This window comes from Jaculus jaculus, chromosome 6 (genome assembly GCF_020740685.1).
Source record: "Jaculus jaculus isolate mJacJac1 chromosome 6, mJacJac1.mat.Y.cur, whole genome shotgun sequence".
Taxonomy (NCBI): Eukaryota; Metazoa; Chordata; class Mammalia; order Rodentia; family Dipodidae; genus Jaculus; species Jaculus jaculus.
In genome coordinates, this window is record NC_059107.1 from 65,901,657 (window position 1) to 65,928,411 (window position 26,755).

The 26,755-nt window shown below is 43.5% G+C and overlaps 1 long non-coding RNA gene across 1 annotated transcript in view; it reads left to right on the plus strand.

The window, feature by feature from the left end:
- Positions 1-770: 770 nt before the first annotated feature.
- Positions 771-26,755, plus strand: part of LOC123461587 — a 37,762-nt gene continuing 11,777 nt past the window's right edge. Inside the window, exons 1-2 of the long non-coding RNA XR_006637727.1 lie at positions 771-1,583; positions 1,806-1,896. This is a non-coding gene — a long non-coding RNA (uncharacterized LOC123461587). The remainder of the gene's footprint in view (positions 1,584-1,805; positions 1,897-26,755) is intronic.

The following is a 26,755-nucleotide window of genomic DNA, read 5'->3' on the forward strand; positions in this document are numbered from 1 at the left end:
GGGCGGCGCGGCCTAGGAGCGGCTCGCGCCGCGTTTGGGCACGTGGGCCCCCTTGGTCCCGGCCTGTGGCCTCCCCGCAGCAGACCCTCGCCTTGGGCCCCCTCTAGCTGGCATCTGTTGGTGGCGGAGGGCAGCGCAGCCCCCATCGCTGGCCCAGCGGTCGGTGTTTTAACCAAGTGTTAGCATACAGCCGCCAAAAGAATGGCGCCCATTTACATAACGCTTTGTCTGCATTTTGCTGTCCGCGAATTGTTCAGAAACTCCACCTCCTGCACTGTGTCATTTCCACGACTGGTCTGACATTTGAAACACTAATGCGCGTTTGCAGACACCTCGTACTGAGGGCGTCTGCTCCAGTGTGAGGGTTCCTGCCGCTTTCTGAGGCCGCTCGCCCTCTGCGCGGCCGCCATCTTGGAGGCCCGCGGGCGTGTGGCGCTAGTAGATGGCTGGCGGGCGTCGGTCTGCCAGGCGTCCGTGCTGCGCCGGCCTGCGCTCTGGCCCAGGCCCAGCGGAGCAGGTCGCAGCCGCTAGTTTCAGAGTACCTTCGTAGCGTGGCGCCCCACCGCCCGCTTCCCTGCGGTGGGGGAGCGGTGGGCCGCCATGTTCCCCAAACACAAAATGGCGACCAGGGTCCTGGGTGCGTAGCCCACAGGTGGGGTGGCGCTAAGGCTCCAGAACGCGTCCCTCCGTGCTCCGGCTTTTTGTGTTAGCGCGAGCCTTGTGTCCCTTCCGGGAGGAACCTGCAGGCTGCTTCAAAGCTGGGTGGAAGAACTTTAGTGGTCCCCACGTCCTTGATTTGGAAAGGAATTGTGAATAACTAAAATGGAGCCACAATACTTTCCAAGTAACAAAAGTTGTAGCAATGGCCGGGCGTGGTGGCGCACGTCTTGAATCTTAGCACTTGGGAGGCAGAGGTAGAAGGACCCCCCTGAGTTCAAGGCCACCCTAGTGAGTTCCAGGTCAGCCTGAGCTAGAGTGAAACCCTACCTCGAAAAGAAAAGAAAAGTTTAGCAGTGAATGGGGAAGGGAAGCACGAAGACTTCTAATGCCAAGTACTGAAGCACCTAGAAATCACAGCTTTCTATACCACCTAGCACAGCCGCCTCCCGCACAGGGAATCACTAGTCCAGGCTGATCTGCCCTAGTCTGCTCCAACATCAGGAACCCACCTCAGCCTCCTCTGCTGCAACTAAAGGTTACACTACCACACTCGGCTCAGACCATGGCTTTTACAAAGATTTTTAAAAAAGTGTATAAAAACTATTCACAAGCCAGCTGCCCCATGAGCCTCAGTTTACCCACAACTGAGGTCCACCCCCCGCCCGCCTGCCCACCCTGAGTAGGGTCTCGCTCTAGTCCAGGCTGACCTGGATTACACTACGTTGTCGTCTCCGAGTGGTCTCGAACTCAAGGCGATCCTCCTACCTTTGCCTCTGAGGCTGTAATTAAAGGACTGCGCCACCACGCTAGCTGAGGTCCACTCATAGTCGATACGTTTGCTATGGATTTGCCAGAGCGAGATATTATGCTAGAATCTTTGCTGCATAGTGTCTTTAGTTTTTACTACGATCACCTAAAGTGAGGTGTTTTTTTTTTTTTTTTTTTTTTTTTTTTTTTTTGTTTGTTTTGTTTTTTTGAGTTAGGGTCTCACTCTAGCTCAGGCTGACCTCTCCCTCAATATGTAGTTCCAGGCTGGCCTCGAATTCATAGTGATCCTCCGAGTGCTGGGATTAAAGGCATGCACCACCATGCCCGGCACGATAAGAGTTTTTTTTCCTCTCACTTTTTTTTTTTTTTTTTAACAGAACAAGACACTTAGACCTAGAAAGATGAAATGGCTGATTCAGGGATGCACAGTGTCGGGGATAGAATCCACACCTTCTGATTTTCATACTGGTGAGCATGATTTGCAGGTTTTTATTTAAATTAAGGTTTTAGAATTTATTTTTGTGTTGCTGGGGATCAAACACAGGGCCTTGTACTTGCCAGGCAATGTCTTTTTTGTTGTTGTTGTTCATTTTTTATTTATTTATTTGAGAGCGACAGACACAGAGAGAAAGACAGAGGGAGAGAGAGAGAATGGGCGCGCCAGGGCTTCCAGCCACTGCAAACGAACTCCAGACGCGTGTGCCCCCTTGTGCATCTGGCTAACGTGGGGCCTGGGGAATCGAGCCTCGAACCGGGGTCCTTAGGCTTCACAGGCAAGCGCTTAACCGCTAAGCCATCTCTCCCGCCCGCCAGGCAGTGTCTTTAACACTGAGCACATCCGTACATCCCTGCCCTTCACTTATTTATTTATTTATTTATTGTTGGTTTTTTGAGGTAGGGTCTCCCTCAAGCCCAGGCTGACCTGGAATTCACTATGTAGTGTGAGGGTGCCCTCAAACCCATGGTGATCCTCCTTCTTCTGCCTGCCAAGTGATTTAAGGCTTGTGCCACCACTCCCAGCTCCCAGTCCTTTCTTTCTGAGACATTTGTGTAGTTCAGGCTAGTCTAAACTATTGGTCTTCCTGCCTGGAATTACAGCATGTATAACTACTGGCAGGATTTTAGAATTTAAAAAAAAATTACTTATAAGGAGAGAGAGAGAATGGGCACACCAGGGCCTGTAGCTACTGCAGATGAACTCCAGATGCATGTGCTACCTTGTTGTGGGTACTGGGAATTGAACCTCGGTCCTTTGGCTTTACCAGCAAGAACCTTAACCACTACGTCATCTCTCCAATCCAGATGTTTAGATTTATTTATTTATTTAGGTTTTTCAAGTTAGGGTTTCATTCTAGGCCAGGCTGACCTAAAATTCAGTATGTATTCTTAGGGTGGCCTCAAACTTATGGCGATCCTCCAATGCTGGGATTAAAGGCTTGAGCCACCAGGTCCAACTGATTTTTAGATTTTAATGTTGTTTTCAGTGTACTAGATGAGTTTGACGTTTCAAGGAATTCCTCAGGTGACTGTTATGTAGTTAGCCCCTATTTGTATGTTTGAGAACTTAGTTTTCCTGGTTTTAGTGACAGTTGAATGAACTCAGATTTTTTTTTGGGGGGGGGGGTTGGGGTGGGAGTAGGATCTTGCTTTAGCCTAGGCTGACCTGGAATTCACTATATAGTCTCAGACTGACCTCTACCTCACAGCAATCCTCCTACTTTTGCCTCCCCAGTGCTGGGAGGCCACCATGCCCAACATTATTCTTTAAATATTTATTTATTTGTAAGTAGGGAGAGGGTTAGAGAGGGAGAGAGAAGAGAGAGAAGGAAAGAGAGAGAGAGAGAGAGAGAAGGGGGGGAGGGAAGGAAGGAGGGAGGGAGGGAGGGAGGGAGAGAATGGGCATGCCAACGCAGAGGCCACTGCAAACAAAACTCCACATGCATGCGCTACTTTGTGCATCTGGCTTTATGTGGGTACTGGGGAATCAAACCTGGACTGTCAGACTTTGCAAGTAAGCTAAACTGCTGAGCCATCTCTTCAGACCTCAGATATTGTAAGAAACATCTGATTGAGGACAGAGAGCTGGAAGCAATTCAGCCCTGTCCCAAAATCTCAAATAATCTGTCTGTCTGTCTTCATTTGTGGCACTTTTTATTCTACTTAGCTCTGAGAGAGTGAGAAGTTCTCAATGTGTACTACTCACTCACTTCTTTTAGCTATTCCTGTGCTGGATTGCCAGCTTTCCCACCCCATTGTTCCAACCAGATAAAAACTTAAGTTATTTTACCTGGTGCCAAGCCTTCATTTCTCTGCAGATATGGACAGAGAATAGCAAATGTTAGATAAATCACAGTCTGTGGACTCTTCATTATAGCAGGTAGTGGGAGCAAGTAACAAATATGTGCCTAAACAACTCTGCTTGTGTGGGTGTCAGAGATAGAGGGTTTTTTAAAAATTTGTTTGACTGTACATTAATGTCATATATCAAACATTCTAAAGTGTCTTAACATTATTATTATGTTTATTTGTTGTTTTTTTTTTGAGGTAAGGCCTCACTCTAGCCTAGGCTAACTCTAGCTCAGGTTGACCTTGAATTCACAGCGATCCTCCTACCTCAACCTCTCAAGTGCTAGAATTAAAGATGTTCATCACCACACTCGGCCGTTTAACATTAGTTTACTTAACTCTGCAAACAGCTGTACTGGATAGGTAGCAGTGATGACAACAATAAATACAGTATCAAGTGCTTAGTATGTGCTAGCACTCTCCTAAGCAGTATTCTATGTTCTAGTACAGTGGTTCTCACAGTTTCAAAAGCAAACCATTATAATAAGTTTTACATGATGACCCAGACTTATACACATACATACATAACACAACTTTACATACATAACAAAACTTTTTTTTTAGTCTGGAATTTTCACACTTATGTGAGTTTGGTATCTGCAGTTATGTGTGCAATATGTATACTTGAGGAGGCCATAGGAGAACTTTGCGTGCTCTTCTCTATTGCTCAACTGTATACTTTATACTGAAATTTTTTTTTTGTTTTTTGTTTTTTTTTGTTTTTGAGTTTTGTTTTGAGGTAGGTAGCTCAGGCTGACCTGGAATTTACTATGTAATCTCAGGGTGGCCTCAAACTCACAGTGGTCTTACTAGCTCTGCCCCCTGAGTGCTAAGAGTGGATGCATGTGCCACCACACCCACCCTGAAAATTACTGGATGAGAAATGACTTGCTTAAGCTTACACATCTTGTTAGGACATGAGGTAGGTCTCTTGACTCCTAGTTGCAGATAGTTTTTTTCCTTGGTATATGCCTGTGACTCTTCCTTTGATGTCTATTATAGCATTACGGTAATCTGAGAAGTCCTTCCAGTTGATCAGTTTTTCTGTCCCAAACATTTATTTCAGTTGCCTTGGGCTCTTGACTTACTTCCTCCCTTTCTCCTCCCTTCCTTTCTTTCATTTTCTGTTTGCTTAAAAAGAAGTTGTTTAGCTGGGCGTGGTGGTGCATGCCTTTAATCCCAGCACTCGGGAGGCAGAGGTAGGAGGACGGCAGTGAGTTCAAGGCCACCCTGAGACTACATAGTTAATTCCAGGTCAGCCTGGGCTAGAGTGAGATCCTCTGGGGAAAAAAAAAAAAAACAAACTTTTTTTTTTTTTTTTTTAAATGTTCGAGGTAGGGTCTCACTCTAGCCCAGGCTGATTTGGAATTCACTCTGTAGTTGTTTTAACTTGGCCTCGAACTCATAGCAGTACTCCTACTTCTGCCTTCCAAGAGTGCTGAGATTAAAGGTGCCACCATGCCCAGCTTTTTTTTTTTCTAAATGTAATTTTTTTTTTTAAGGGAGGGTCTCACTCTAGCCCTGGAATTCACTGTGTAATCTCAAGTGGCCTCAAAGAACTCACAGCCATTCTCCTACCCCTGCTTCCCGAGTGCTAGGGTTAAAGGTGTGTGCTTTCTTATTTTCTTAAATTTTATTTATTTATTTATTTGAGAGCGAGAAAGGAGAAAAAGAGGCAGATAGAATAGGCATGCCTCCTCCAGCTGCTGCAAACAAACTACAGATACATGCTCCACCTTGTGTATCTGGGTTTATGTGGGTACTGGGGAATTGAGCCTGTCCCCTTGGCTTTACAGGCAAGTGCCTTAACCACTAAGCAATCTTTCCAGCCCTTTTCTTTTTCTCCTTCTTCTTCTTCCTCTTCATCTTCTTCCTTCTCCTTCTTCTTCCTCTTCCTTCTTCCTTCTCCTTCTTTTCTTTCTCCTCTTCTTCCTCCTCCTCCTTGTTTTTTTGAGGTAGCATCTTACTCTAGCTCAGGGTGACTTGGAATTCACCAAATAGTCTCAGGGTGGCCTCAAACTCATGGCAATCCTCCTACCTCTGCCTCCTGAGTATTGGGATTAAAGACATGCACCACCATGCCTGTCTTTTTTTTTTAAATTTTTTGAGGCAGGGTATCACTCTAGCCCAAACTGACCTGGAACTGATTATGTAGTCTGAGGATGGTCTTGAACTCACAGTGATCTTCCTACCCCTGCCTCTCAAGTGTTGGGATTAAAGGGCCTGGCTCTCTTGTTTTGTTCTGTTTGTTTTTTTTTTTTTAAGCACTAATTAAGCACTTTATTGAATAAATACAATACCAAACAAGTGCATTCAAATGCTTTAAAAAAAATCAAGGCCCTTCTATTTAGGCTAATGAGAAATACAATAAAGGCAGATATGCTAATAACATAATTGGCTGACTTTATACAGCACTTATATCTTTTAGTCCACAAGTACATTATTAAATGATAGAGAACATCTAATACAACCATTTCTACAGAATTGTTTTGTTCTGTTTTGTTTCCTTCTTCCTTCCTTCTTTCCTCCCTCCTTGTCTCTCTTTCTTTAAATATTTTATTTATTTATTTGCAAGCTGAGACAGAAAGAAAGAAACAGGACAGAGAGAGATAATGGGTATGCCAGTACCTCTTGTCACTGTAAACTCCAGATGCATATACCACTTTGTGCATCTGGTTTTACCTGGGTCCTGGGGAATTGAACCTGTGCTGTCAGGCTTTGCAACAAATACCTTAAATGCTGATCCATCTCTCCAGGCCTCTTGTTTCCTTTTTAGAGGCCAGGCTGCCTTTAAGTTTGCCTCAGCATCCCAAGTGCAATAGAGATGGGTACCACCATGTCTACCTCCCTCTTTATCTTTCTATTTTTTGGCTCATGTGTAGATGTGTGTGTGTGTGTGGTTCCTCATATTCTCCCTTGTTTGAGGCAGGGTCTCTCACTGTTTTTCACTGCTGTATTCATCAGGCTAGCTATCCTGCAGACTTCTAGGAAATTCTGTCTCTACCTCTTTTCCTGCTGTAGATATACAGGGATTCCAATATAGCATCCAGCCTTTTCTTTTTCTTCCCTCCCCCTGACCAGGCACTCAGTCTGTAACTCCAGGTTACCTTAACATCCCAAGTGCTGAGATTAAAGACATGAGCCACCACACCCAACTAGCATCTAGCTTTTACCTGGGTGCTAGGGATTTGAACATGCTTGTGTGGCAAGTGTTTTATCCACTGAGCTATCTTCCCAGCCCCGTTTCTCTCTTTCTTTCTTTTTGTTTTTTTGAGGAAGGGTCTCCCTCTAGCCCAGGCTGATCTGGAATTCACTTAAATTTACAGTGATCCTTCTACCTCTGCCTCCTGAGTGATGGGATTAAAGGCCTCTTTCTCTTGTTTAAAATAATAACAGCCTTGGAGCTATAGCTTAGTGGTGGGGTACTTGCCTAGTATGTCCATGGTTCTGGGTGTTAATCCTCAGCATTGCCAAAAGAGAGCCTTTTCCTTATTATATTACAGGCCCTTACAAACTAGAAAAATATCTTACCTTCTTTGTATATGACAGCACTTGAGCCTCATGTGTCAGTGGCCCTGCATTGCTGTTAGGAAATCACTTCTTCTTTCTCTGAGATATACAAGAGATAAGTTGACATAGGCAAAAATTACCAAGAAAAGCCAGGCATGGTGGTGCATGCCTTTAACCCCAGCACTCAGGAGGATTGCCATGAGTTCAAAGCCACCCGAAGACTACATAGTGAATTCTAGGTGAGCTTGAGCTAAAGTGAGACCCTACCTCGGAAAACCAAAACAAGAAACAAAACAACAACAACAACAAAAAACCCACCCTAAAACATCGATTCTGAGTAGTCTTTTAACAAATGGTATTTGAACAATTAGCAATTAGCTAGCCCCTGAGAAAAGGATGTAATTGGGCCCCTACCCCATAGCATATGTAAACATGAACTCAAAATGGATTAAAGGTACATCAAAATAAAAAAAAAATTACTAGGAAACAATGACATCTTTGGTTCAGTTTCTGTCCTTTGAGTAAAGCAATGCTCATGAATCTCCCTTGATATCTTTGCCTGAGTAAGGAATGTGAAAGGGAGGACAGAGGGATGTTCAAGTGAAAAATGAGACCAGAACGCAAATACAAAAGGTAGAAAGTCAGGAAGAGAAATAAGAAAAAGAAAGACCTAAAATAATAAGATAGAGGTGGCTCAGTGATTAAAGGTGTTTGCTTGAAAAGCCTACCAGTCTGGGTTCATTTCCCCAGGATCAGTGTAAAACCAGACACAAGATGTGGTATATTTGTCTGGTGTTCAAGTAGAACATGCGTCTGGTGTTTGTGCTGACAAGGGACCCTGCATGCATGCATGTTTGCATGCAAATAAATTTATTTTTATTATTATTTTTATTTTATTTTATTTTTATTTTTTTTTAAATTTTTTATTTATTTATTTGAGAGCGACAGACACAGAGAGAAAGACAGATAGAGGGAGAGAGAGAGAACGGGCGCGCCAGGGCTTCCAGCCACTGCAAACGAACTCCAGACGCGTGCGCCCCCTTGTGCATCTGGCTAACGTGGGGCCTGGGGAATCGAGCCTCGAACCGGGGTCCTTAGGCTTCACAGGCAAGCTCTTAACCGCTAAGCCATCTCTCCAGCCCTATTTTATTTTTTTATTTGAGAGCGACAGACACAGAGAGAAAGACAGATAGAGGGAGAGAGAGAGAATGGGCGCGCCAGGGCTTCCAGCCTCTGCAAACGAACTCCAGACACATGCGCCCCCTTGTGCATCTGGCTAACGTGGGACCTGGGGAACCGAGCCTCGAACCGGGGTCCTTAGGCTTCACAGGCAAGCGCTTAACCGCTATGCCATCTCTCCAGCCCATGCATGCAAATAAATTAAAAAAAATTTTTTAAAGGTAGAGGGGCTGGGTGTGGTGGCACACAGCTTTAATCCCAGCACTTGGGAGGCAGAGGTAGGAGGATCACTGTGAGTTCCAGGCTACCCTGAGACTGCATAGTGAATTTCAGGTTAGCCTGAACTAGAGTGAAACTTTACCTGGGAAAACAAAACAACAACAAAAGAAGGGCTGGAGAGAGGCTTAGTGGTTAAGGCAGTTGCCTACAAAGCCAAAGGATCCCAGTTCGATTCTTTAGGACCCACATAAGCCAGATGCACAATGGGGCACATGCATCTGAAGTTTGCAGTGGCTGGAGGCCCTGGTGTGCGCACTCTCTCTCAAATAAATAAAATATATTTAAAAACAAACAAACAGATAAAAAGGTAGAAAAAATACAGTATTGGAGGGGCTGGGAAAAGAGCTCATCAGTTAAATGTTCTTGCTTACAAAGCGTGCTGGTCCAGGTTTGACTCCCCACATACCCATGTAAAGCCAGATGCAAAAAGTGGCACATACATTTACCATTCACTTGCAATTTCAGCAAACAGTGGCATGCTCTCCCTACCTACTGCACACATACACATACATTTACACATGCGAATAAATAAATAGAAATTTGCAAAGGGCTAGAGAGATGGCTTAGCAGTTAAGATGCTTCTCTGCAAAGCTTAAGGACTCATGCTTGACCCTCCAGGTCCCATGTAAACCAGGTACACAAAGTGACACAAGTGCACAAGGGGGCACACGTGTTTGGAGTTTGATTGCAGTAGTTGGAGGCTCTGGCATGCCAATTCTCTCTCTCATTCTTGTTCTTGCTTTCTGGTATTAAAAAAAAAAAAAAAAAAAAAAAAAGGCCAGTCTGTGGGGCTTGCCGCAAAACAAACAACAAAAAATTACAAAATAAAAATAAAGGGCCAGAGAGATGACTCAGTAGTAGCTTGGGCCTCAGGCTTCACTTCAGTATCACTTAAGCCAGATGCACAAAGTGGTGCATGCATCTGGAGTTTGTTTGCAACAGCAAGAGGCCCTGATGTGCCTATTCTCTCTCTCTTTCATTCTCTCTGCTTGCAAATATATATGTGTGTGTGTGTGTGTGTGTGTGTATATTTATATATATATATTTACATATATAAACATAAACATATATATATATATATATATATATATATGTGTGTGTATGTATGTTTATGTTTGTGTGTTTCCAATGTAGGGTCTTGTTCAAGCCCATACTGACCTGGAATTCATGATGTAGTCTCAGGCTGGCATTAAACTCAAAGCAATTCTCCTACCTCTGCCTCCCAGGTATTAAAGGTGTGTACCACCATGCCCAGAAAATAAAATTATATTTAACAAGAGGAAAAACAGGGTTAATAGGAGGAAGATAAAGAGAATAACTTAGTGTCCCATCCTTCCCTTTTGATAAGTATAGGCATCAAAGAGAGCTGGCATGATGACTTCTGAGTTAATAGTAGGTAGAATGTGCTTCAATCTTTTTTGTTTGTTTGTTTGTTTTATTTTCTGAGGTAGGGTTTCACTCTAGCTCAGGCTGACCTGGAATTTACTCTGTAGTCTCAGGGTGACCTTGAACTCATGGCAAGCCTCCTACCTCTGCCTCCCAAGTTCTGGGATTAAAGAGTGTGCCACCACATTGGGCTGGAGAGATGGCTTAGCAGTTAAGAATGTGCCACCACGCCTGGCTCCCCCCACCCCCCAGGAGGTAGAGTCTCACTCTAGCTCAGACTGACCTGGAATTCACTATGTTGTCTCAGGCTGACCTCTAACTCACTGCTATCCTCCTATGTCTACTGCCTGAGTGCTGGGATTAAAGGTTGCGCCATGACGCAAGGCTTCCCATCCACTTTTCTTGGGATGAGATTTCACTGGCATAGATTGTGTCTAATTAGGATAATTTGGCTGGCCAGTGAATTTCAGAGATCTGCTTGTTTCCACTTCCCCAGTGCTAGGATTACAAGCACATGTCACTGCTAGATTTTTTTTTATTATTATTATATGTTCTAGGGATGAAACTCAGGTCTTCATACTTAAACACTTGGGGTTAGAGGATAGCTCAGCATTTAAAGGCACTTGTTTGCAAAACCTACCATTCTGGGTTCAGCATGGGTTCAAATCCCCAGTACTCATGTAAAGCCAGATATACAAGAGCGGTGCATGAATCTGGAGTGTGTTTGTAGTGCCAAGAGGCTCTGGCATGCTCTTCCTCTCTCTCTTTGTAAATAAATAAAATATGTTTTTAAGAAGACTTTAGTGACTGAGGTACCTATCTCCCCATTTCTAATAATTATTGATTGCTCCCTTGGTAAATTGTAGACAGTAAGGATCTAAGAAAGAATGAAGCCAAGTGGTGGCACATGCAATCGTAGCACTTGGGAGGCTAAGGAAAAGATTGCTGTCAGTTTGGGGCTATGCAGGGATGCACAGCAAGAACCTGTGTGGATGAAACAAAAAGAATGAGATCATGTCCTTGGCTTTTCAGCTGCTTATGGTCTAGAGGAGACAAATAGTGACACTGAATAGTGTTTTAAGTCTTAGGGTTTGAGTTAGCAGAGGGCACAGAAGAGCCTGAATTTATTTAGCCTTGGAAGGGGTCTGAGGTCTAAATAAAATGATACCCAGAGTCCTGGATGTGAGGTTGGCAGCAAGGAAGAATATTCCAGACTAGGGTCAAGACAGAGAAGCATAGTAATTCTGAAGTTGAAACCATTTCAGGAAGGTATGAAGGATGCTTGCATTATTCAATTTTTAGTGGTTATTTTTCTGCTCTTTCAGCAGTGGGTATTAGTGAGACTTTACTATCATTGTCAGAACACAGAGTGGTAATCTTGATTTTGAAGCAGTACTTCTTACAAAATGAAGAAGACATTAGGAATTACACTTGCCTGGAGCTACGGCTATAGCTTAGTTTGGTAGAGTTCTTGCCTAGTGTGGTTTGATTCAGATGTCCCCAATAAACTTATGTGTTCTGTATGCTAGGTCCCTACCTGGTGCCAGTTTGGGAACTGGATCCTTCTGGAGACAGTGTATTACTGGGGGCAGACTTAGGAGTGTTAAAGCCAGCTTCCCCTTGCCAGTGTTTGACACATACTCCTGTTACTGTTGTCCACCTGATGTTGGCCAGGAGGTAATGTCTGCCCTCTGCTCATGCCATCATTTTCCCTGCCATCATGGAGCTTCCCCTTGAGTTTATAAGACAAAATAAACTCTTTCCTCCCATAAACTGTTCTTGGGTGTTTTCTGACAGCAACTAAAAGTTGACTGAAACTCAAGGCATGAAGCCTTGGGTTCATCATATAAAACCAAGTATGGTTGCACATACCTGTAATTCTAGCACTCTGAAAGTGTAGGCAGGAGTATTAGAAGTTCAAAGTCATCTTTGATTGCATAGTGAGTTTGAGGCTGGCCTGAGCTACATGAGACCCAGTTTCAACAACAACAAAAAATGAAATTGTGCTTTTTACTAGAGAGGGATTTATTTATTTATATTTTCACCCCAGATTTGCAAAGCAGCAACAAGTTTATTTTGTTTAGTTACAGATCACAGATGAGGGAAGGGTGATTTACAGTAGCACGAGAAAGTCTTTTTTATCCCCAACAAACAAACAAAAAAAGCAAATGAAGAGCCGATACCTCATTTTTCAGCAGCTTAGAGTGCCAGCAGGGTCACCCAGCCAGGTTTTATTCTTTTTTTTTAAAATGTTTTATTTCTATTTATTTATTTGACACAGAGAGAGAGGGGGGGGGGAGGGAGGGAGAGAGAATATGAATGGGAGTGCCAGGGCCTTCAGCCACTGCAAATGAACTCCAGACACATGCTCCCCCTTGTACATCTGGCTAATGTGGGTCCTGGGGAATCGAACCTGGGTCCTTAGCCTTAACTGCTAAGCCATCCCTCCAGCCCTAAGTTTTATTTTTATTTACTTGTATTTTAATATTTAATTATTTATTTTAAGAGAGAGAGAGAATGCATGGGCATGCCAGGACCTCTGGTCACTGCAAATGAACTTCAGATGCATGTACCACCTTGGTGTATCTGGCTTACGTGGATACTGGGGAATCAAACCTGAGTTCTTAGGCTTAGAAGGCAAGTGCCTTAACCACTAAGCAATCTCTCCAGCCTGGGTTTTATTTATTTATTTATTTATTTATTTATTTATTTATTTATTTATTTATTTTTGTGGTGGGCTGACCTGGAATTCACTATGTAGTCTCAGACTGGCCTTGAACTCAGCAATTTTCCTACCTCTGCCTCCCAAGTACTGAGATGAAAGGCATGCACTAACCATGCCCAGAAATGTTTTGAAAAAATATTTTTATTTATTTACAAGCAGAGAGAGAGAAAGAGAGAGACAGAATGGGCAAAGCAGGACCTCCAGCGGTTATAAACTTCAAATGCATGCCCTACTTTGTGCTTCTGGCTTTATGTGGGTACTAGGGAATCCAGCCTAGGTCATTAGGCTCTGCACACAAGCACCTTAACCACTGAGCAATCTCCCCAGCCCTCTTGAGAGGAATTTTTTTGTATGTGTGCATGTGATATCTGCACATGTGTGTGAAGATGCATGCAGCAGGAGCACATACAGGTAGAGGCCAGAGGAAGATGTTAGGTGTATTCAACTGTGCCTCCACCTTATCTCCCTGATGACTGTCTCAGTGAACCTGGAGCTCCCCATGTTTGTGGTTAGACTGGCTGACCAGGGACCTCCTGTCTATATTTCCCGTAATGCCAGACTTACAGACATGCCTGGCCTTTTACATGGTTGCTGGGGATGGTCCCAGGACCTCATGCTTGCATTGCATAGCAAGTGCACTTAACCCACAGAGCCATGCTAAGGAACCTTGTTTCTGAGGCAGTCTCTAGCCCAGGCTGGACTTATAGAAGTCCTGCCTCAACCTCCTGAGAGTGGGATTACAAATGTGTACTACCATATCCAGCTCCTGTTTAGAAATTCTAAGAAGAAAATGCATAGCTTTTGAATGAGTAAATGATTAATAATCCAATGTCCAATAAAGAAGGAAGGTGTAGTAGGGCACAGTAGTGTGTGCTGGTGGTCCTATTCAGTTGGGAGATTTGAGCCCAGGAGTTGGAGATCAGCCTAGGTAACATAATAAGACTTATCTTTAAAAAGCCGAAGAGGCCAGGTGTGGTGGCACACACTTTTAATTCCAGCACAGAGGCAGAGGTGGGAGGATCACTGTGAGTTCAAGGGCATCCTAAGACTACACAGTGAATTTCAGGTCAGCCCGGGCTACAGCAAGTCCCTACCTTGAAAACAAAGATGAAGAAAAGGCTGGGGAGATGACTCAGGGGTTAAAGGTACTTGCTTGCCAAGTGTTGCAGTCAGGTTCGCATCGCTGGCAGAAATCACCTGACCAAGAGCAGCTTGTAGGAAAAAGGGTTTATTTTTGTTACAGACATGAGGGGAAACTCCATGGTGGCAGGATAAAATGATGGCATGAGCAGAAGGTAGACATTACTTTCTCACCAACATCAGGTGGACAATAGCAACAGGAGACTGTGCCAAACACAGGCAAGGGGAAACTGGCTGTAATAAGCCCACCCCCAACAATACACTGCGTCCAGGAGACATTAATTCCCAAATCTCCCATCTGCTGGGGCCTAGCATTAAGAACACCTAAGTTTATGGGGACACCTGAACCAAACCATCTCATTCTGCTCTAGGCCCCCATAAACTTATAACCATATATGATGTGAAATGCAATGTATTCAGTCCAACTTTAAAAGTCTCCTTTTTTTTTTTTTTTTTAACCAATCCTAATGTTCCAACATCCTCATAATCCAGGGTCTTTTAACTGAGCCATGATACCAAAAAATCCCCCCAAAACCCATAATGGTACAGAATTAAGCACTCATATTGCAAAAGATGGCACTAGGCATAGCAAAGAAATATTCAACCAGTACAAGATCTAAAGAGGGCAAACATTAAACTCTGTAGTTCCAAGTCCAGCAACTCTAGCCAGTGACAAGTCTCCAAGTCTGAGCATTGTAGCCAGCAAGTCTCTGGAGTTCCAATTCTGTCCCTCTAGCTAGGCTACTCACAGTCCTGGAAAACTTCATCTGGGCCGGCAGCTCTCCTTAGAAGCCATCTTGTGGTCCTGGCATCTTCACTGGGTCTCTGCTGCAACCCATGGTCCATCCTCAAGGCTTCATCGGGTCTTCATGCAGGCATCCAGCAAACCTGCTTCACAGTGCTCATGGGTGTTTCCAAAACCCAAGACTGTGCTGCAAATTCAATGACCCTCTCTTTCCTGAATTTCTTATATTCTGTAATACCAGGTGTGGTGCTAATTTGTTAATCCAGGGGAGGGTAAAGCAGACTTTGAAGAATAGGACACCTTCAGCATTCAGGCCCCTTCAAAAGACCACATTCTTCCTGTGGCCACAATGCAGGTCAGCTGGCCCAATCTCAATGATTGTAATCTCTTATACAATTGCAGCTGAACAGGTAGCAGTTTTGGCCCAAAGATGTCATTTTTTTCTGTGCCACATCCCTCTGCTCATATATGTCCATTTCTATACAAAGCAACTCTGCACAAGTTCTCAGGACACGGGCATAACAGCAAGCCTATCACACAAATTGCTTCTAGCCCAGTCCAGGCAAAGCTCTTTCTCATCCTCACAAGCCAAACTTCACAGTCCATAGTTCTTAATTGCATTCAGGTTTTCCAACTCTGACAAGAATGGTCCACCAAGCTGTACTTACAGCACTGCAAGGCATCTCTTAGCCCAAGGTTTCAAATCCACATTCCTCTTGAAAATCAGTTCCAAAAGGCCAGAGCCATACAGTCAGGTGTCTAGCAGAAATCCCATTCCTCCAGTAATCAACTTTACTGTTGCAGTCATGTTCGCATTGCTGACAGAAATCACCCAACTAAGAGCAGCTTGTGGGAAAAAGATTTATTTTGCCCTATAGACTGGGTGGGGGGGAGGGGAGTTTCATGATGGCAGGGGAAAATGATGGCATGTGCAGAGGGTGGACATCATCTCTTCACCACCATCAGGTGGACAATAGCAGTAGGAGAGTGTGCCAAACACTCACAGAGGAAACTGGCTATAATATCTATAAGCCTGCCCCCAATAATACAGTGCTTCCAGGAGGCATTGATTCCCAAATCACCATCAGCTGGGGACCTAGCATTCAGAACACCTAAGTTTATGGGGGCCATCTGAATCTAACCACCACACCAAGTTCAATTCCCTAGTGCCCATGTAAAGCCAGGAACACAAAGTGACACATGCAACTGGAGTCTATCTCTCTGTCTCTCTCAAAATAAATAAAAATGTTTAGTCAGGTGTGGTGGTGCATGACTTTACTCAACACTAAGGAGGCAGAGGTAGCAGGATCACCAGAACTCCTGCCCCCTCAAATATATATATAAATGAAAAGAAGGCAGGAAGAGACAGGGAAGCAAGGAAAGAAGAAAGGGCCATGCATGGTGGTACACACCTTTAATCCTAGCACTTGGGAGGCATAGGTAGGAGGAGTGCTATGAATTTGACTCCAGCACGAGACTACACAGTGAATTCCAGGTTAGCCTGGGCCAGAATGAGACCCTACCCCTAGAGCTCCCCCCTCCAAAAAAAAAAAAAAAAAAAGAAGGAAGGAAAGAATAAAGGAAGGATAGTATAATAGTGTATCCCAGCTGTCATCCAATTTTTATTTTTTTAAATTTATTTTATTGACAACTTCCATGATTATAAAAAATATCCCATGGTAATTCCCTCCCTCCCCCCACTTTTCCCTTTGAAACTCCACTCTCCATCATATCCCCTCCCTCTCTCAATCAGTCTCTCTTTTATTTTGATGTCATGATCTTTTTCTCCTATTATGATGGCCTTGTGTGGGCAATGTCAGGCACTGTGAGGTCATGGATATCTGGGCCATTCATTTTTTGTGTGGAGGAGCACATTGTAAGGAGTCCTACCCTTCCTTTGGCTCTTAGATTCTTTCCACCACCTCTTTCACAATGGACCCTGACCCTTGGAAGATGTGATTGAGATATTGCAGTGCTGAGCATTGCTCTGTCACTTCTCATCACCATGATGCCTTCTGAGTCATCCCAAGGTCACTGCCATATGGAAAGAGAAGGTTCTCTAGCAAAGTGAGAGTAGCATTAATATATGGGTATGAACATTAAGAGAAGTGTTTACTGGGCAGTTTGATAAGCATATTATATACATTTAGTCAGACAGCAGCAGGTGTTACACCCCTAGGGCTCATGACTACCCCCCTGTTGTAGGTTTTCAGGATCAGGGATGTATTCCCTCCCATGGAGCAGGTCTCCAGTCAAATTAGAGGGCAGTTGGTTTTCCCCATAACAGATGTGCCACTATTGCACCCATTGGCTCATTTGTCCTGGTGGGCCAAGTCTAAGGCTTGTAGTGTTCACTGTTGAATATCTTTACTTGTGATTTCTCTTTCTTCCATTGAACTGCATGCAGCATGGCTTTTCCCAACTTTTTGTCAGCTGGTCTACATGTAGGAGCTTTATGCAGGATTTCTCAATGACCTTGTAGCCCAAGTATGTGGAGTCTTCAGCAATAGGGTCTTACCATCTGTTTCTGGTAGGAAACCAAGGGCCTTGGCAATGGCCTGTAATGCTCTGGGGGCATCAGGGACCTTTCTGGCTAACAACTCACTGGAAGGTATCCCATCCCTGGCTGTGGTGGTTTGATTCAGGTGTCCCCCATAAACTTAGGTGTTCTGAATGCTAGGTTCTCAGTAGATGGAGATTTGGGAATTATGCCTCCTGGAGGCAAAATATTGTTGGGAGTGTATGTATGGGTGTTATAGCAAGTTTTCCCATGCCAGTGTTTGGCACACTCTCCTGTCCTTGTTGTCCACTTTATGTTGGCCAGGGGGTTATGTCCACCCTCTGCTCATGCCATCGTTTTCCCCACCATCATGGAGCTTCCCCCTTGAACCTGTAAGCCAAAATAAAACTCTTTTTCCCAGAAGCTGCTCTTGGTTTGGTGATTTCTACCAGCAATGTAAACCTGATTGCAACAACAGTAAAGTGGTACCAAGAGTGAGGTTGCTGTTAGTCATCTGAATGTGTGGCTTTGGCCTTTTGGAACTGATTTTCAAGAGGAATGTGGAAGGATTTGAATCCTTGGCCTGAGAGGTACCTTGCAGTGCTGTAAGTACAGCTTGATGGACTATTCCGGTCAGAGTTAAAAGACCTGAATACAGTAAGAACTATGGACTGTGGTTTGGCTTATGAGGGAGAGAAAGAGCTTTGCTTAGACTGGGCTAGCAGTTTGTGAGAAGCTTGCTGTTATGCCTATGTCCTGATAAGTTGTGCAGGGTTGCTTGCATAGAAATGAACTGGTGTGAGCAGAGGGATATGGCACAGATAAAATGAAATCTTTGGGCCTAAACTGCTGCCCATTCACCTGCAAATTGTTTGAGAGATTACAACCATTTAGATTGGGCCAGCTGACCTGCAGTGGGGCAACAGGAAGAATGTAGACTCTTTTGAAGGGGCCTGAGTGCTCAAGGAGTGTCCTGTTCTTCAACGGCTGCTTTATTCCCCCCCACCCTGGATTAACAAATTGGCACTCTACCTGGTATTGTGGAATATAAGAAAAACAAGAAAGAGAGGGTAATTGAGTTTGGACCACGGTCCTGTGTTTTGGAAATGGTCATGGGCAGTGTGAAGCAGCCTTGCTGGATGCCTGCATGGAGACCCCATGCAGACATGAGGATGAACTGTGGGTTGCAGTGGAGACCTAGTGGAGATGCCAGGACCATGAGATGGCTGCTAAAGAAAGATGCTGGCCCCAATGATATTTTCTAGGACAGTGAGTAGCCTAGTTGGAGGGGTGGAATTGGAATGCCAGAGATTTGTTGCTGGTTAGAATTATCGAATGTGGAGATTTGTCACTGGCTAGAGTTGTTGGACTTGAAGCTACAGAATTTGATGTTTGTCCTGGTTGTTTTAAATCTCGTTTTGGTTGAATATTTCTTATGCCCAATGCCATCTTTTCCAGTATGAATGCTTATTCTGTGCCATTATGTGTTTTTTGAGGTTATTTTTTGGTATTATGGCTCAGTTTAAATACCTTGGACTATGGGGATGTATGAACAACATTGGAATTGATAAAAACTATGGGAATGTTTAAAGTTGGACTGAATGCATTGTATTCCACATCATGTATGGCTATCAGTTTATGGGGGCCAGGGGTGTAATGTGGTGGTTTGATTCAGGTGTCCTCCATAAACTTAGGTGTTCTGAATGCTAAGTTCCCAGTTGATGGTGATTTGGGAATTAATACCTCCTGGAGGGTGTATATTGTTGGGAGTGGGCTTATGGGTGTTATAGCCAGTTTTCTATGCCAGTGTTTGGCATGCTTTCCTGTCCTTGTTGTCCACCATATGTTGGCCAGGGGGTGATGTCCACATGCCATTGTTTTCCCTGCCATCATGGATCTTCCCCCTTGAGCCTGTAAGCCAAAAAAAAACTTTTTTTTTTTTTTTTTTTTTACCAGAAGCTGTTCTTGGTTGAGTGATTTCTACCAGCAATGCTGAACCTGACTGCAACACTGGCACTGAAAATTTTCTAGTAACAATCTATGGCTCCTGAGTGTCCAAAAAAGTAGGTTTTCAAATGACTTATTTATATCCTCTTAGATTTTTATTAGCCTTCCATCCTTTCCTTTACTCATTCTCTTCCCCTAACCTCACTTGGGGCTTTTCACCCCCATTAATTTGTTCTTCTATGTACATATATACAATACCATCCTATTAAGTTCCCCTCTCCCTTCCTTTCTATTCCCTTTATATCTCCTTTCCAGCTTACTGAGTTTTCTTCCTACTCACACAGAAGTCCAGTTCATGTGTAGCAAGGATCCACATATGAGAGAGAACATGTGCCATTTGACTTTCTGGGCCTGGGTTACCTCACATAGTATAATCCTTTCCAGATCCATCCGTTTTCCTACAAATTTCATAACTTCATTTTTATTTACTGCTGAGTAGAACTCCATTGTATAAATGTGACATATCTTCAGTATCCACTCATCAGTTGAGGGACATCTAGGCTGGTTCCATTTCCTAGCTATTGTGAATAGAGTGGCAGTAAACATGGTTGAGCAAGTATCTCTAAGGTAGTGAAATGATCCTTAGGATATATGCCTAGGAGTGCTATAGCTGGGTTGTATGGTAGGTCTATTTTTAGCTTACTCAGGAATCACAATGGTTGGACCAGATTGCATTCTCACCAGCAGTGTAGAAGGTCTCCTCTTTTTCTGCATCCTTGCCAGCATTTATGGTCATTTGTTTTCATGATGGTAGCCAATATGACAGGAGTGAGATGGAATCTCAACATAGTTTTAATCTGCATTTCTCTGATAACAAGGGATGTAGAGCATTTTTTTAGATGTTTATATGCCATCTGTATTTCTTCTTTTGAGAACTCTCTATTTAGTTTTATTAATTGGGTTTGTCATCCAATTTTTAAATCTGGGATCCAATTGTGTTTTGCTTTTAGAATTTTTTATTTTGTTTAATTTTTGGTTTTCTGAGGTCTCACTGTAGCCCAGGCTGACCCAGAATTCACTATGTAGTCTCAGGGTGGTCTTGAACTCACAGTGATCCTCCTACCTCTGCCTCTTGACTGCTGGGATTAAAGGCATGCACCACCACACTGCACTATGTTGTTTTATATTTTTTGAGACATAGTCTCAGTATGTAGTACACACCCAACTGGATGCTATTTTGCCCACTTTGGCTCTGAACTGAAAATTCTACTTCAAAGCTGGGCATGGTGGCATACACTTTTAACCCCAGCATTTGAGAAGCAGAAGTAGGAGGATCACTGTGAGTTCAAGGCCACCATGAGACTATATAGTGAATTTCAGGTCAGATAGGGTTGTAACTTTGGCAAAAAAAAAAAAAAAAAGTTCTACTTCATACTTCAGAGTGCTGGCATTATATTTACACTTGCCACTATGTGCATGCCAAGGTCTCCTGCTACTTCAAACAGACTCCAGATATATGCGTTGCTTTGTGCATTTTCCTTTAAGTGGTACTGGGGAATCAAATCCAGGCCATCAGGCTCTGAAAACAAGTGCCTTCAGTGGCTGAACCATCTCTCTAGCCTTTCTGCTGTTTTAAAAGACATATGTCTGTCTTTGTTTAGATGGCTTGGGTATTTGAGGTATAAAGGAGGGAAGGGAGTTTTAGGATAATTGCTCTTTTATGTAGAAGAAAATAAATAGATGTAACTAGCCCATTTCTCTGATCCCATCTATTGAGCACACAGAAGATGTTGAAACTTTTGTTTCTGAGAGACAACAACTTTAACCATACAAAGCTTTATTCACTGGGTAAAGTGTGTGTTTTCTCCAGATTAAGACGATTGATTTTTGGTTTTGTTTTGTTGAAACATGGATACAGCTGTCTTAAACAGAAACCTTATATATAGCCATTGGGCAATGCTGGATCTTGCCAGGATTAAGAGAAACACAGTATTATGTGCAGAGTGGGAAAGAGAAGTTTAGAGAACTCTACCAAGATTCCTTGATCCCTTCTCTGCTGACTTTTTTCCTTGTTTCCTTTTTTTCCTCTCCTAGCTATGACGTACTTTGTTGTAGCCTAGCTTCAGTGGGTTCCAGGGTGCCACTCCTTTGGCTCTTCTACCCTTGGACCCTACTTTCTCAATTTTTTCTTCCCTGGTTTCCCTTATCTTAGCCTCTAGGAGTGGGAGTATGTCAAACATTCCTTGCATCCCTGCACTCATTTGAGCCCCTCCCTCCTTTCCTCCTGTCTTCCTCTTTCTGTTTCTTTATTTGGCAGAGGATCTCTCTCATGTGGCTTAGGCTGGCCTTGAACTCCTGATCCTCATTCCTCTACCTCTCAAATTGTGGAATCACAAGACTTTTGTTTTTGTTTTGTCCAGGTAGGGTTTCACTCTATGCTGACCTCAAACTCACAGAAGTCTTCCTGCATTTTTGCCTCTGAGTGCTGGGATTAAAGGCGTGCACTGCCATACCTGGCTCATTTCTTTTTAGTTTGGTTTTTTTTTTTTTTTTGGTTTTATTATAACTTTTAAAATAAATTTCTATTTTTCTTAATTTGTATTCATTTTCAAGCAGAGAGAGATAGAAGAGAGACAGAGAATGGACACACCAGGGCCTCCAGCTGCAGCAAACAAACTCCAGACACATGTGACACTTTGTGCCTTTGGCTTTACATAGGCACTGGGGAATTGAACCCAGGTCGTTAGGCTTTGCAGGCAAGCACTTTAACCATTGAGCAATCTCTCCAGCCCTAGTTTTTTTTTTGTTTTTTTTTTTTTTTTTACTGCAAAACTTACTTTTTATTGAAAAGTCATTTTGTACCTCATGCTAGCTGTTTTCTGTTTTGCCACACATTAATGTTAAATATTAAATTACTGTTTACATGCAAGTAGTGTGTTTTCCCCATGTAGGAACACTGATTATAAAAAGGATGATATACCACATGAATTGTTTGTTTTTTTTTAGTTGAGTCCTAACAAATTGTCTAGTTACATTTTCCCACAGTTTTTTTCTTTCTTTCTTTTTTTGTTTTCTTTTTTTTTTGAGGTAGGGTTTTTCTCTAGCCTAGCCCAGGCTGACCTGGAATTTACTGTGTAGTCTCAGAGTGGTCTCGAATTGGCTGAAGTCCTCCTTCCTACCTCTGCCTCCTGAGTGCTGGTATTAAAGGCGTGTGCCACCATGCTTAGCCCTAGTTTTTTTTTTTGTTGTTTTTTTTTTTTTTGAGGTAGGGTCTCATTATAGCTCAGGCTTACCTAGAATTCATTATGTAGTCTCAGGGTGGCCTCAAACTCAAGGAGATCCTCCTACCTCTGCTTCTCAGTGCTGGGATAAAGGTGTGCGCCACCACGCCTGCCTCTTAGCCCTAATTTAAAAAAAAATATTTATTATTGTTAGTTTGGGTTTGACTTGTCATTCACTATGTAATCTCAGGGTGGCCTTGAACTCATGGTGATCCTCCTATCTCTGTCTCCCAAGTACTGGGATTAAAAGTGTGTACCACCACGTCTGGTCTTTATTATTATTATTTATTTATTTATTTTTGGTTTTTCGAGGTAGGGAGGGTCTCACTTTAGCTCAGGCTGACCTGGAATTCACTGTGTAGTCTCAGGGTGGTGTCGAACTCATGGTGATCCTCCTACCTCTGCTTCCTAGTGCTGGGATTAAAGGTGTGAGCCACCATGCTTGGTATAATTTTAAAAATATTTTATTTATTGGGGAGAGAGAGGAGGCAGATAGAGAGAGAATAAGCCTGTAGCCATTGCAAATGAACTCCAGATGCATGTGCCACCTGTGCATCTGGTTTACATCAGTACTGGGGAACTGAACCTAGGGCAGTAGGTTTTTTTTTTTAAAGATGCATCTTACTATATGTGGAGAGCCCCTCGGGCCAAGCCCTAAAGATGGTGCCTGACGGAAGTTCTATGCTTGGGACAAACAAGTCCATATTTGGAGGAGCTCGCCCTCACCACTGCTCATTGGCTTCTGATGCTTCCATATTTGGAGGAGCTTGCCCTCACCGCTGCTCATTGGGTCTGATGCTTGCCTGGAGAGGTTGAGTAGCCTGGGGTGATTGGGCAGAGTGAGTGTGCGTATAAGGAAGCCCCATCCGAGGCTGGGGGGGGGGAGGGAGGGAAGAGGGGGAGGAGGAGATGAAGCTAGAAGTTGCCTGAATAAACTGCCATAAGAAGAACTGGTGGTTGTGTCTTCCTTGCTGGTCAAGGCAGATGCGACAACTATAGAACTCACTCTGTAGTTCCAGATTGGCCTCAAACTCATAGCATTCCTCCTAGTGCTGCCTCCCAAGTGCTGAGATAAAAGGTATGCATACCATGCCTGCCTTAAAATATTTTTATTTACATATATTTGTGTGTATGTATGGGTGTCCCAGGTCCCCTTGCTGCAAATGAACAACAGATGCACCATGTTTTTATTTGGCTTTATGTGGGTACTGGGGAATTGAATGTGGGATGGCAGGCTTTTCAAGTGAGCACTGTTAACCACTGGGTCATCTCCTCAGCCCTACGTGTATGTTTCCTTATGAGAGTAATAAACATGTTTTGTTTTATGTTTGAGACAGGATTTCATGTATTCCAAGTGGGCCTCAAACTGACTGTGTAGCTGAGGAAGACCTTAAACTTCTGATCTTCCTACCTGTACTTCCTGAGTTGTTGGGATTACTGGTGTGTACTATCATGTCTGGTTTTATACAGTGCTAGGTATCAAGCCTAAGGAATTGTGCATGCTAAGCAGGTGTTCTACCTACTGTTTTAACATCCCCAGTCTCTTACGTTTTATTGAGATAGTGTTGCTGTGTAGCCTGGGCTACTTTGAAGTTGTGATCCTTCTGCCTCAGCTTCCTGAGTACTAGGATTATAGGTGTACTGCACCATACCTCACTGAGAGTAATCTTTCATTTAAAAATTCTTTTAGCAGGGTGTGGTGGCTCATACCTTTAATCCCAGTACTTGGGGGGCAGAGGTAGGAGGATCACCGTTAGCTCAATGCCACCCTGAGACTACAGAGTGAATTCCAGGTCAGCTTGGGCTAGAGTGAGACCCTACCTTGAAAAACAAAAACAACAAACGAAAAAAATCTTTTTAAAAACAATCTTTAGCCAGGCATGGTGGTGGTAGGAGGATGACTGTGAATTCAAGGTCAGCCTGAGGTTACAAAGCAAGTGCCAAGTCAGCCAGAGGTAAAGTGAGACACTACCTTAGTAAAAACCAAACAAACAAAAAATATTAAGCTGGGCATGGTGTAAACGCCTTTAATCACAGCACTTGGGAGGCAGAGGTAGGTGGATCACCATTAATTCAAGGCCACCCTGAGACTATATAGTGTATAACAGGTCAGCCTGGGCTAGAGCGAGACTCTACCTCAAAAAATAACAAGGGCTGGAGAGCGGTTGTAAAGCCCAAAGACCCAGGTTCCATTCCCCAGGACCCATGCAGATGCACAGAGCATATGCTTCTGGAGTTCCTTTGCAGTGTGGCTAGAGGCTCTGGAGTGCCCATTCTCTCTCTATCTGCCTCCTCCCTCTCCTCCTCCTCCTCTCTCTCTCTCTCAAATAAATAAAATATTTAAAAAATTAATAAGGCGGGCGTGGTGCACATATCTTTAATCCCAGCACTCGGGAGGCAGAGGTAGGATTTCCATGAGTTCGAGGACACCCTGAGATTCCATAGTGAATTCCGGGTCAGCCTGGGCTAGAGTGAGACCCTATCTCAAAAAAAACAACAAAAAAAATTAATAAAGTCCAGGCATGGTGGTGCATACCTTTAATTCCAGCACTTGGGAGGTAGAGGTAGGAGGATCACCATGAGTTTGAGGCCACCCTGGGGCTACATCGTGAATTCCAGGTCAGCTGGGTCTAGAGTGAGTCCCTACCTTGAAAAACCAAAAAAAAAAAAAAAAAAAAAAAAAAAGGAAGGAAGGAAGGAAGAAAGGAAAAGACTAGAGAGATTGCTCAGTGATTAAGGCAATTGCCTGTAAAACCTAACAACCTGGGTTTGACTCCCCAGTACTCACATAAAGCCAGTTGCACAAAGTGGTGTTTGTTTGTAGCAGCTAGAAGCCCTGGTACAACCATTTTTCTCTCATTCTCTACTTGCAAATGAATAAGTAACAAGTTTTTTTTTTTTTTTTCCTTATAAAGGCCTGGAGAGAGAGCTTAGTAGTTAAGGCGCTTGCCTGCAAAGCTCAGGTTCAATTCCCTAGGACCCTTGTAAGCCAAATGTACAAGGTGCCACATGCATCTAGAGTTTGTTTGCAGTGGCTGGAGGCCCTTGCACCCTCTCTCTCTCTCTGCCTCTTTCTCTCTCTCAAATAAATAAATAAAAATAAAATACTTAAAAAATTAAAAACTTTTAGCATACCACATGTTCACTATTATTAATTATTATTGTTATTTTATGATTTTTTGAGATGGGTTTTGCTCTAGCCCAAGCTGACCTGGACTTTTAGTCTCAGGGTGGCCTGGAACTCATGGAGATCCTCTTACCTCTGCCTTCTAAGTTCTGGGATTAAAGGTGTGTACCACCACACCCATCTTATTTATTTATTTTGTTTATTTTTTGCATGTGTATGCATGTGTAGAATGTGTGTGTATGTGTTCACATGTGTGTGTGTGTGCATATGCACACCGAGGCCACAAGTTGACATTGGTATCTTTCTTGATTGCACCCCATGAAGGCAGGGTCTCTTGCTGGAGCCCAGAGTTTATCAATTTGGCTAGTCTGGCTAGCTAGCTTTTCCTGGGGGTCCCTTTTCTCTGCCTCCCAAATACTGAGATGATAGGTGGCTACTTGGTATTTGAACTCAGGCCCTCACACTTGTGTGGCAAGCAGTTTATCCACTGAGCCATCTCTTCAGCCCCAGTCTACTGCTTTTTTCTTTTTTTTTCAAAAGGCTTCTCTTGAGCAGTCTTTTTTTTTAAAATATTTTATTTATTTATTTGAGAGAAGGAGTGTGTGCCAGATAGAATGGGCATGCCAGGGCCTCTAGCCACTGCAAATGGACTTCAGATGCATGTGCTACCCTGTGCATCTGGTGTACGTGAGTACTGGGGAATTGAACCTGCGTCCTAAGGCTTCCATGCAAGCGCCTTAACTGCAAAGCCATCTCTCCAGCCCCAGTGTACTGCTTTCTGTGGAGTAAAGGTTCCTAGTAAACATTTTCCTCTCTCTCTACCCAGGTAGCCCCTGTATTACATGAAGGAGTGAAATACTGGAACCATACCCAGAACTTCTCAGTGAGCAGCACCTAAATAGGAAAGCATTCCTTTTCCTTCAGATGACATTGGAATGGTTGAAGGAGTAATTGCTGGTGAAAAGTAAAAGGGTAGACATAATAATGACGGCAGCAGTAATCATCTTAGATGAACATCCCGTGAGTTGAGCACTTCCATAGACTGTTGTATTTCAGCAACGTAACCATATGCCATTGGTTCTTAAGAAGCAGATCACTTGAGGAGTAAGGAGTATAGTTTGGGAGCAGACCTCTTGCTCTGACAAGTGAGCTTTACCAGTAA